This window comes from Staurois parvus, unplaced genomic scaffold (assembly GCF_062004578.1).
Source record: "Staurois parvus isolate SC_StPar_1 unplaced genomic scaffold, SC_StPar_1.0 ptg003847l, whole genome shotgun sequence".
NCBI lineage: Eukaryota > Metazoa > Chordata > Amphibia > Anura > Ranidae > Staurois > Staurois parvus.
In genome coordinates this window covers 6806-18590 of record NW_028321642.1, presented here as the reverse complement: position 1 = coordinate 18590, position 11785 = coordinate 6806, and the positions used below count along the sequence as shown (strand labels likewise).

At 42.1% G+C, this 11785-nt stretch overlaps 1 long non-coding RNA gene across 1 annotated transcript; it reads left to right on the top strand.

Annotated features, from left to right (window-relative positions):
• The first annotated feature begins 1067 nt into the window (after positions 1 to 1067).
• LOC149427354 (uncharacterized) lies at positions 1068 to 6877 on the top strand. The gene is made up of 2 exons (XR_016311320.1): positions 1068 to 2394; positions 5256 to 6877. It is a non-coding gene; the product is annotated as an uncharacterized LOC149427354 (long non-coding RNA).
• The last annotated feature ends 4908 nt before the right edge of the window (positions 6878 to 11785 follow it).

Below are 11785 nucleotides of genomic sequence, written 5' to 3'. Positions count from 1 at the left end.
CCTGGTAGCTTTTCATAGGCTTTTTTGGGTGTGGTTTGAGTGTGGGCGAGGACACAGGGGCCCCATGATCCCCTGTTGCCCGGGTGCCCCGTGAGTTGTCAATCCACCCCTGATCAAGTCCCAATTGAGAAATCGTGAATAAAGTCCCAATATTTCGTTATTGTGTAATCAAACACCGCATGTCTTCAAATAAGCCAAGTGCACCACCACCAAGTATTGGTAGGACTCTTACCGGAACATGTGGACCCTTAAACTAATAAGAGTCATAAACGCATGAATGTAATGGCCTGAAGATGTGTAACCACCATAACTCTCAAGCAGAGGAAAGATGCCCCAGACAATGTCATTTGTGACGGAACGCATCGAGTGGAGTCTGTGTTCCTGACGTCATCACTTTGTTTCCAATTACCAGGAAGTTGGATTGCTTCCTGGGACCAGGTACACAGCGCATATTTGTCTAGTTAAATGCGAATGGAATTCAACACTTTTAATAAAATTGTCTATATGGTTTTATGCGATGTTGCTCTCCTGTGTCTTCCTTTACGGTCTAATTGCACATATCGGAGAGACATATAAGATGGGGATAGCCTGAAGGGATCCTTTCCGCTCATTATGATTGTCCAGCATCTTTCCTCTGCGTGAGAGTTATGGTGGATACACATCTTCAGGCCTTTACATTCATGCGTTTATGATTCTTATTAGTTTAAGGGTCCACATGCTCCGGTAAGAGTCCTAACAATACTTGGTGGTGGTGTAGTTGGTTCATTTGAAGACACGCAGTGTATGATTACACAATAACAGAATATTGGGACTTTATTCACGATTTCTCAATTGGGACTTGATTATATGTTGCTATTATCATTCATATACATTGTCATTATTTATGTATTTATTTTCACAACAATGATGGTGTAGTGTGGCAATTTATTTATGCTTCTTTGTACACAATTGATCTGATTGTTTTGCCAGGAGCTTTTTTTTTTTTCACTTTTTGCGCAACTTTTTTGCCACTTTCTTGTCTTCACTGTAAATTACTATCGACAGGCAGTGAGAAGTAGTCATGACAGAAAAGACCAACAGAGTCTCGTATGTCATAAAAACCCTACATGTCAGCGGTTTTAAAAATGTGAGTTTAATTGCACTTTAAAGCTCATCTCCAGGCAAATATCTGAATACACAGATCAAATATATAAAGCAGAACTGTTTTATCTTTAATATGATTTGCATTTCTGTCCATCCAGTTCTGAGAGAGGATGACGCCTGTGTTTTCTCTGCTGCAGTTCAGTAACACATACAAGTGAAGAGGCAGATTAAAGAGCTCAACTCTCTGTCACCCTGCTCTGTCCTCCTATCAGCATGCTCTTTGTACTACTGCAGTATAACTGATTGACTCCTTGTGCTGCTTCTCCTTTCCCTAGGCAAAACCCTGCTGTATAGGGACTGTGTCCTTTATATCTGCCCCAGCTTTAAAATCCGTTGTTTGCATGATTTGGTAGTGTAAATATCAGCGTTTGATTTACACCTTTGCTGCCCAGCTGCTCCATTGATAGAAGCTGTTACTATAGCTTCTTGAATGAAGCACGATCTATGAATGGAGGACGCATGGATGATTGATAGGTCTGCCTCCTCCATTCATAGATCCCTGTTCCATTCATAGAAGCTGTAGTAATGGCTTCTATAATTAGAGGAGCTGGGCAGAATGGGCAGGCATAGTTAGGCATGCTTGATGAGAGCCTGGCGCAGTCCCTTAGTTATATTAACCCCTGCCACACATGGTGATTATGATGGTGGGGTTATCAGAGAAGGAAAGGTTCCATCGAAAGGAGGACAAAGGGACACGTCACTGAAGGTAAGTAAAGTCACTTGTGCTGATTTTTATTTATTTTTTTGTTTTAGGTACATTTTGGCTTTAAAAAAGTGGCCGAACAAAATCACAATGTCTTAAACATCCTAAACTACTTCCTGGCACAATGATTGTTCTTTTTTTCTAGTTAAATATAAAACACGATTTCAGAATACAGTATTCCTCAATAATAAATAACACCAGTGGCAGAAGTCTTTAGCAAACAAAAAAGGGAAGAGGCCCAGACTCAGAAATCACCACAAGTAGGTGTGTTAGAAACTAAAGTGCGTAACTGGGAAATGAAAGCAAAAGAAATGTTCATGTTTAGATATTAGTAAAGATTGTATGACTTGTATGAGCGTGCAGGAAAATATTGCGCATGTTCCATCCATGTATTTCTCTGTGTTTCACAGCTCCTCTGGACAGTGTATCATCAATGGAGGTGAATATTGATTCTCTGGAGTTGTCAGAACCGCTGGACATTACTGAGCTGGAACCCAGCGATGCTTTTCAGCAGTGTGAGGATCCACTGAGCCCTCTGGTCACTCCTGGTTAGTAGAGATTGTGCTGAGAAGTCATGTTATAGAAGATGGAAAACATCACTGTCTTATCATTAAATACCCAAAAAGGGAATTTCTGCTTTAAAGTGGTTGTGAACCCTTCCATATACCCAGTGAAGGGACTGGCCTCAGGTGATACACAGAGATTAAACAAATCCCCTTACATAAGTTGTACCAGTCCATCTATAGTGTTCTCTTCTCTACATCCATTCAAAGTGCTGAATTTATATAGCTTGTGTGAGAGTTCAGAAAAAAGGGGGTGGAAAGCTGAAGTTACACACTGCAGAGCTCAGTGAGGAGAGTTCTGAGTGCTGATTGGAGGGAAGAGACACACCCCCCTTCACATAGCACACAGGAACAGAGCTGAGGATGTCAATCTGCTGGAGGTCCCTCCCCTGTCACCATTTTTCTCTTGGTGTCAGGCAAACCTGTCAGAACAGTTTCATGCTGATAGCAAAGGAACAAAGCAGTAGAATGAAATGAGACTTAGCGCTCCTAATTGAGACAAGTACACACTAAAGAGGGATATGCTTTGTTCATATTTCATGTCTGAGGTTTACAACCACTTTAAGCCTCCTCTACCACATTTGGCATGTAATTGTTTTGGGGGGAGCAAGTACCTAGTTTCAACAACTACCTGCTCCCTGTCACTCTGAGCAGAAGTTAGGCCCCTCTCTCTTCACGTGCAGCTTTCTGACATGTCCCAGAAGGCTGCGGGACCATTCACAAAGCACAGCATGGCTCACACATGAGCAGTAGGAGGCCAGCTATGAAGCTACAAGCTGTCAAAGTCGGTTTACCACACCAAGGCCTCATGCACACACGGTGTTTTTGCAGCCACTTTTAGGGGCATCAGGCAGTTTTTTTTTTTTTTTTACTGCTTCCTAACATCCATCCATGTTATCCTATGTGTTCATGTGAACATACCATGTTATCCTATGTGTCCATGGGAACATACCATGTTATCCTATGTGTCCATGTGAACATACCATGTTATCCTATGTGTCCATGTGAACATACCATGTTATCCTATGTGTCCATGTGAACATAGACTTTTAGAAGCTTATAGTGGCAGGGGTGTTTACAGGCAGGAGAAAAACCCCAGGGTGTTTAGGAGCAGCAGCATTGTGGCAGAAAATAAAACACTTGATGCGTGTAAACGCGTCTAACTGCGCTTAAATGCATGTTAATGCTAGGCATGTGTAGCTCTCGAGCGTGAATTCATTTCATAAATTAATATTCTGGCCAATGAAATGAATTAACACCCAAACGCGTGACATCAGTAAACGCTCCTAAACATTTGTAAAAGTGTTTTTTCTGCCAAAAAGCTGCTTCCAACAGGAGGAGCATTTGTAAAATGTCCTGTGTGTATGAGGACTAAAGATGCCAGCGTCAGGAACCCGGAGACGAGTGAAGAACTAGCCGAGGTGAGGACAGTGCTGGATCCCTGGACAGGTAAGTGTCCTTTTATTAAAAGTCAGCAGCTACAAGATTTGCTAGAAATCCAAAAACACAGGTGCCAAGAGCTAGAACTTATGCTGTCTGTTACATTTGTACATTGTGTCTGTAGATTTGCTTTAACCAAAAGCAGTCCCTGATGTGGTGGAGTCCCTTCACAGCCCCCATGACCACTGATTGCTGCTCAGTTAAAAGCATTACTGCAGCAGGGTTAATATATGAATATTAGCTGTTCCATGGAAAGTGTAGACCAGCCTTTCTCAACCAGGGTGCCCAGGCACCCTGTGGTGCCTTGAGGTTTCTTCAGGGGTGCCTTGGCAAAATGTCAAAAAATTGCCCAAAATTTGTATACAAGCCAGCGGGTGGGTGAAGCCTGCCTTTTAGTTGCACTAAGCCACAGATTTTCATTGTGCACCATTACAACCTACTAGCCGCCGGCGTCCAGACAACCAATGATATCATCAGTTGATAAGGAGGATGTCAGCTGCCTGCACAGCATACTAGTTTGACCCTCCCCTGCCCCTCTCCATCAGTGCTGTGGTCACATTAGCACAGTGAGGGAGAAGAGAAACACTGGAATACTACTCAGTACCAGTGTGCAAATGTGTATCTGCTTTGGAAGAATAAATCACCTTTAGTGTTGGGTGTCCTACATGTGTGGATGTTGCTGCATTATGTAAAACTATTAGAAACGTTTTTCACATTTTGGCATGGCGTGCTCTTTTAAAATTATGGGCAGTCTTAAGGCACCCAATTTTAGAATGGGGTGCCTCAAGACTGTCCATAATTTTAAAGGATGCCTCGGGACCAGGGGTGGACTGACCATTTGGAAACTCGGGCACTGCCCGAGGGCCCGGGGTCAGTAGGGGGCCCCATGAGATGCCCCTGGTATCTTTTTCATATGCTTTTTTGAGTTTGGGCAAGGACACAGGGGCCCCACGATCCCCTATTGCCCGGGAGCCCCATGAATTGTCAGTCCACCCCTGCTCGGGACTGTCCATAATTTTAAAGGGTGCTTTAATTGAAAAAAGGTTGAGAAACACTGGTGTAGACTGCAGCTATCAGTGATTTCTCAGTGACGAGGAGGCATCTCCAGGAACATAGGGAGCACAAACCTAGTACTTTATTGTACAATGCAAGCTTCACTTTTAGATACAATAGACATGACGGAGTGGATTTAATAAAACTGGAGAGTGCAAAATCTGGTGCAGCTGTGAACAGAAACCAATCAGCTTCCAGGTTTTATTGTCAAAGTTTAATTGGACAAGCTGAAGTTAGAAGCTAGTTGCCTACCATCCACAGCTGCACGAGATTCTGAGTGCTCATGTTTTAGTAAATCTCTCCCAACATATCTAGGTACACTCACATATCTCCCAATTCTATATTTCTTTCAGCTGACCTCCAGGGAATTGACTACTTCAGGCTTCGCTTCCCCTTCTCTGCTACGCCTGGCCAGGAGCCACCAGCACATGATGGTGACACCACAGGCAGACAGGAGGAAGATGCTGATGTCCAGGCTGAAGAACACAGCTCTACTGCAGATCCTGCACACCATGGTCTCAACAAGACCTCCTTGTCTGAAAAACAATGACCTGCCAGTTTCCTCTGAATAGACTATGGTACTAGCCAGTGTCTTGTGGGATTCCATTCACTGGTCCCTTTACTAAACAAAATATGGCTCGTGGGCATACTAAACTGTCAGCAGTATCAGATTTGTAATGCGGTTTAGATTGCACCATTATTGGCAGCTGAATGGAGTCTGCCACACAAAACTGGGCATTCAGCAGTTGCAGCTAGCTGCAGAAAATGCGTTGTGTGTACAGGGAGAATATAATGCATTCCAGTGTTTTTACAAAGCACATTTGTGGGTTAAAGCTTTGTTGATGAGTAAGGTCAGTCTGCCCTTTTCAGAGGCCTCTATACTATTAATAATCTTTTTCTAGGAAGAGCATGTTGGTTGGAACAAAAGTGTAACTTCCTTCTATTTCCGTCTGCACTGCGTGAAATCAGACGAGGGGGTAATATGATGATAATCCCATAGCAATTACATCATGGATAAAAATGCTTCTGTGGCTCCCTCTAGAGGATTGCTGATGGAATATAGTAATGTAGCACACAGTGAAGCTAGTGTACTGTTCAACAGGATTGTTTGCTTCGTGATAGTCCTTGTGTGTATGATTCATTGTGGTATTCAGTATCAATGTATGACTGTTTAGAAAAATACAGTGAGGGTGAATCAGCAACACTTTTCTGGTAGTATGGTCCCTTTAAAATGTCCTGCTCCTAATTCATGAAAAGCTTATGTCCTCATGCACACGGGATGTTTTTACAGCGGCTGTTTTTAGCTTTTGACATTTTTTTTCTATAGCCAGTACTCCCCAGCATGTTATCCTATGTGTCCAGGGACAGGGATGTTTTTTGGCTGGAAAAAAAACCCAGGACTAGTGTGTTTCTAGAATCATTTCTAGCTGTAAAATGCTAAAAAAAAACCCGGAAAATGCCGCAAACCAGCGTTTTTGGACTTTTTTTGACACAATATTTTTTTCTGGTCAAAATAAATGGTAAAAAACGCAAACTTGAGAAAACACGGCTAAACGCTAATGCAAAACCGCTAATAAAAGCCGAAAAACTTGCGTTTGTAATGTGACTTTACACAGCTAACGTTACAAGCGTTATCAAAACGTCCCGTGTGCATGAGGACTACAACATTCAGGTAGCTCTTATTTGCACCATATGACCTCTGGAAGGTTTTATCCCCTTCATCACCAGGGCATTTTTTGCTATTCACTATATGCTGTTTTAACTGGCAATTGCTCGAGCATGCAACAATGTACACGAGTTACATGTTTTTTCACACAAATAGAGCTTTTGTTTGGTAGTATTTGATCACCACTGGGTTTTTTATTTATTGCTTTATAAATGAAAAAAATACCTAAAATTTTGACAAAAAACCCCACGTTTTTCTTAGTTTCTGTTATAAAACTTTGCAAATAAATAATCTTTCTTCATAAATTTAGTTCAAAATGTATTTTGCTGCATTTCTTTGGTAAAAATAACCCAAATCAGTGCATATTATTTAGTGTGTGTGAAAGATATAAAGTCTACAATCTATGGTATAAATATTTGAAAATGGATCATTTCATTCATCTCATCTCAAAGAATCAGTATAAATTGATGCTTTTGTGTAAGTAAATCTATAATATTAAAATCCAGATACCATCACAAGAAATTTCTGATCCAGTAAGTATTTGTGCATCTTAAGGACCATTCACACTATGGGAAGTTATCTGCGTCTTTCCAAGTGGAAAAACACAGGTAAGTGCAATGACATATAGAAAACACTAGTTCTCTGTGTGTCATGTTCATACCAGAACACAGTGTTTAACCACTTTCCCTCCTGAGGATTTACCCCCTTCCTGGCCAGGCCATTGTTTGCATTACGGCACGTATTACTTTAACTGACAATTGCACGCTCATGCAACGCTGCACCAAAATTAAATGTTTTTTTTTTCCCCACAACTAGAGCTTTCTTTCGGTGGTATTTGATCGCCTGTGTGTTTTTTTTTATTTTTAGCGCTATAAACAAAAAAAGACAAACAATTTTGAGAAAAAAACTATTTTTTACTTTTTGCGTTTAAACATGTCCAATAAAAAAAACCAAATTTAGGCCAAAATGTATTCTGTTACATGTGTTTGCTAAAAAAGAAAACACAATACGTGTCAATTAATTGGTTTACGTGAAAGTTACAGCGTTTACAAATGGCGGTATATATACTGGAAGTTTTTTTCGTTTTTGTTTTTTTTCTAGTAATGGCAGCAATCAGCGACTTATAGCGGGACTGCGGCCGGCATTTTGACACTGGGAGGAACTGATTTGGTGTCACAGACATCCCCAGTGACACCAATACAGTGATCAGTGCTAATAAAAAGCACTGACACTGTACTAATGGCACTGGGCATGAAGGGGTTAACATCTGGGGTGATCAAAGAGTTAACTGTGTGCTGTGTGTTTTACTATGAGACTGTGTGTGTGCTTTCCACTGTAAACACACTGCTTTGTATGGCTCTGCTATGCTATGCTATGCAGAGCCATACAAAGCAGTGTGCTGTAACCAACAGGGGAGAGATCTGTGTTGTTTAAATATAGTTATCTCCCTCGTCGGTAATACACAGCGATCACCAGGTGCTGGTGAATAATCACTGGCCGGGACCTGGTGATTGACAGCCGAGGCCACGCGAGCGACTCATGTGCACCCCCTACCTGGAAATGCGAAATCAGCATATATCCATTACTTTGTGCACCACTGCCACCCTGTAGCAGTATTTCTGCTATTGGGCGGAAGGAAAGCGGTTAAAAATGTTTGCATTATATCGCATCACTCTGCATGGTCCTGCATGCACATGAATGGTCTGTACATTTCAATTCTTTAAAAAATCAAGAAAAATTGGGGACTGTGTGATGCAATAAATTGCACATCACATCACACCACCCTCTACCACACCACTCTCCAGCTGAAAACACTGTAGATAGCGGTGCTTTGGGCTGCAGGGCAGTGTTAAAAGGTCCCTAAACTGTCTGATTGGGGCAGCCCCTTGAATGGTGTGTATTATTTAGTAACTCAGTTCAGTGCCAGCAGGAGTCAACTAGCCAGGATGGAAATCAGCAGGAGTAAAGAGCCAGAATTGAACTTCCTCTACATGTGGCAGATAATACCAAGGGACTATTTTGCTGGATATTTTTGCATCTACAGTTGGATGTTTTTCATGAAGGTAAAGCAGTGTTGCATTGGAAAGTATTGTTCACTACTGGAGTGACTCCCAAGTTCCTTTATTTTCAGCTCAGAACAATAGCAGGCACTTTAGATGTTAGTTTCCTATCAATTTCATAAAGAAAAGGTCTCAGTAAAATCTCAGTGGTGATAAGTGATAAGAAAAAATCCTACAGGAAAGTGACACTCACGTGAAATAATAGCTTCTGAACATGTCCTCAGTAATTACATTAAAACCTGTCTACATCCAATAAATATAGTTTATTCTGAAAAGTGTGTCTAAACCCAGAACCAAAAATGTAATAAATTACATATTACTAGTCCTTTGTTTGGTGGCTGCATTTTATACAGATCCTTTTCCTTTATTTTCACTTGGTAATCCTTAGAAAAAAAAAAAAACAACAACACACACTTCCTGTTCCTGGGTGGCTACACCACCCTTCCAGTGTGTCTATGGAGGGGACCATGGTTGTCAACCTTGGCTGCTCTCTTAATATGGACCCTAAGCATGTACTTATCTCTTCATCTCCATTACTTGGAGGACAGGGAAATTGCTCATTTACAGAAGATAGCTAGGAAGGAAGATATTTTTTGCAGACCACAGAAAGTGACAAGGACACAGCATTTCTGGCATTATCAACAGGTATTTTACTGTACTTGCTTACTCTGAAAAAAGTAAACTAATGCAGCCACCACATCTAAACACTGTAAGCGTCAATATATTACATTTGTGTTCTTGGGTTTAGTTTTTCTTTAACTTAAAAAGGTTCTGCCCCCCTCCCCAAAAAAAAATTAAAAGTCAGCAGCTACAAATTTTGGAACACTTACCTGTCCAAGGATCCAGCAATGTCCTCACCTGAGCTGATTCTTCAATCGTCTATCAGGTGCTGGCGCCACCATCTTGACTAAGGGAAAGCGGCAGTGAAGCCTTGTGGCTTCACAGCTGGTTTCCCACTGCGTATGCGTGAAGTGTGCTGCACTTTGTGAATGGGCTGCAGTCTTCTAGGACCTGTGAAGTGTCCCAGAAAGCTGCGGGGGAAGGAGGGGCGAACTTCCAGGTCTTTTTGCAAACTGAGCCACTACATCTAAACACTGTAAGCTTCAATACATTACATTTGTGTTCTTCGGTTTAGTTTTCCTTTAACTATATCTTAAAAAGGTTCCCCCCCCCCAAAAAAAAAAATGTAAAGTCAGCAGCTACAAATATTGAAGCACTTACCTGTCCAAGGATCCAGCAATGTCCTCACCTGAGCTGATTCTTCAATCGGCTATCAGGTGCTGGCGCAACCATCTTGACTAAGGGAAAGCGGCAGTGAAGCCCTGTGGCTTCACAGCCGGTTTCCCACTGTGCATGCATGAAGTGTGCTGCACTTTGTGAATGGGCTGCAGTCTTCTAGGACCTATGAAGTGTCCCAGAAAGCTGCGGGGGAAGGAGGGGCGAACTTCCAGGTCAGTTCGCAAACTGAGCCATAAGTAGGAGTGGATACATGTCAAAACAAGGTACATGCCCTCCTTCCCCCAAAAAGGTGCCAAATGTGGCAGCGGAGGCAGACAAGCAGACCTTCCCCTTTTGGATGGAACTCCACTTTAAGTCATTTCGGAGGAGTGTTTCTATTATTTCTTATGTCACATCTGTATCAAATACAGTTGGAAGCTGGGACTGCCATAAGTCAAATAAAGGATTACCTCCCTCTGCTTTCCATACAATGGAATCTCAAAGGCTTCAAGACTGGGACTCAATTCCAGCTTCCCAAGAGCAGGAAACGCAACGGTTTAGCACAATATAAAAGAAGATGAGATATATTATCCTGTTATGGCATCTCAGACAGGGCTAGCCTTGCATTGGAACATTTTACACTCTTCCTTAATCCTGTTAACCACCGTCCCTAAAATGTACATTGTGGATGGAACGCCTCCAGGTTTGCAGTGGAACACAGTTAACATCATGTGCCAGATTGATGCCACATTCCAGGAAAAAAATATTACTTACAAAATGCATTGTCTATATAGATCTATACTGTGTAACGGGTTCAGTCCAACAGAACCATTTTTCTACTCATACTGTCTGTATCCTCACCATTTTTTTTTGTCATGGAATGATTTAAAATGCTGCAGCTACTGCTTGTAAAAATATTGGAGTTAGGAGGCTGCATAAATGTTTAAAGAACACCGATCCTTCCAACCTTTTAAGGAAATGTAGTTCAAGTCCCTGGGCCTTCACTTCTTTCTTGGTATAAATCACCATCCGTTATGGGCGTCCTCTTGGAGAAAAGCTGGTGAATGGAATTTGCTGACTATTTTCTTTTTAAATGTGTTAACATTTTCCAAGGAAGAAGTGATACAGGGGAATGACAACATATTTATTATAATGAGTGTTTGTACTGCTTATTTGCAGTACTCCTGTCAGTTTTTCACTTGGAAACTAGATATTTAATCACAACAGCTGCAATGTGAAATTCATCCTCTTCCAAGTAAATCATGTTCCAGAATGGATATTGATACAATAAGTTTTAGGAATCACCAGTAGTACTTGTCCACAAAACCTCAGGCTACGTGCCTATAAAAGAGAAGTATGGGGTCTGGTATTGCCCCAGATCATACTTATCTAGGTGGATGCAGCATTGGTCCGATGTTGCATCTGTTCCCCACTGCCTCTAAGTGGTCACATGACCACTGAGTTCACACCTCCGCTGTGAGCAGAGACTGTAAGTCACCGCTGTGTACTCTGCGCCCCCAACTCCCACCCCTCTTGCTCACTGGAGCGCTGCGCTGGGGAGGGAGCGGCAGACTTAGGCTCTCAGCAGATCACCAGGTGCCGCTGCAGACTCTGGAGTGGATCCTGTCTTTAAATCTTTCCCTTGCCTAGACCGACTGATTATTATTATACAGGATTTATATAGTGCCAACAGTTTGCTCAGCGCTTTACAGTATAAAGGGAGACAATACAGCAACAATACAAGAGTGTTAGGAGGGCCCTGCTCCTTGGAGCTTACAATCTAAGAGATTGACTTCAGCCTGCTGTCAGCTGAAAATGGGTCACAGGAGTGCAGAACAAACTGCACTCCTGTGATCCACAGAAGTGCAGCCAAAAGAACTTTGGCTGTACTTCTTTAACCACTTCATGTCCGGACACTTTCATGCCCTTCCTGCCCAAG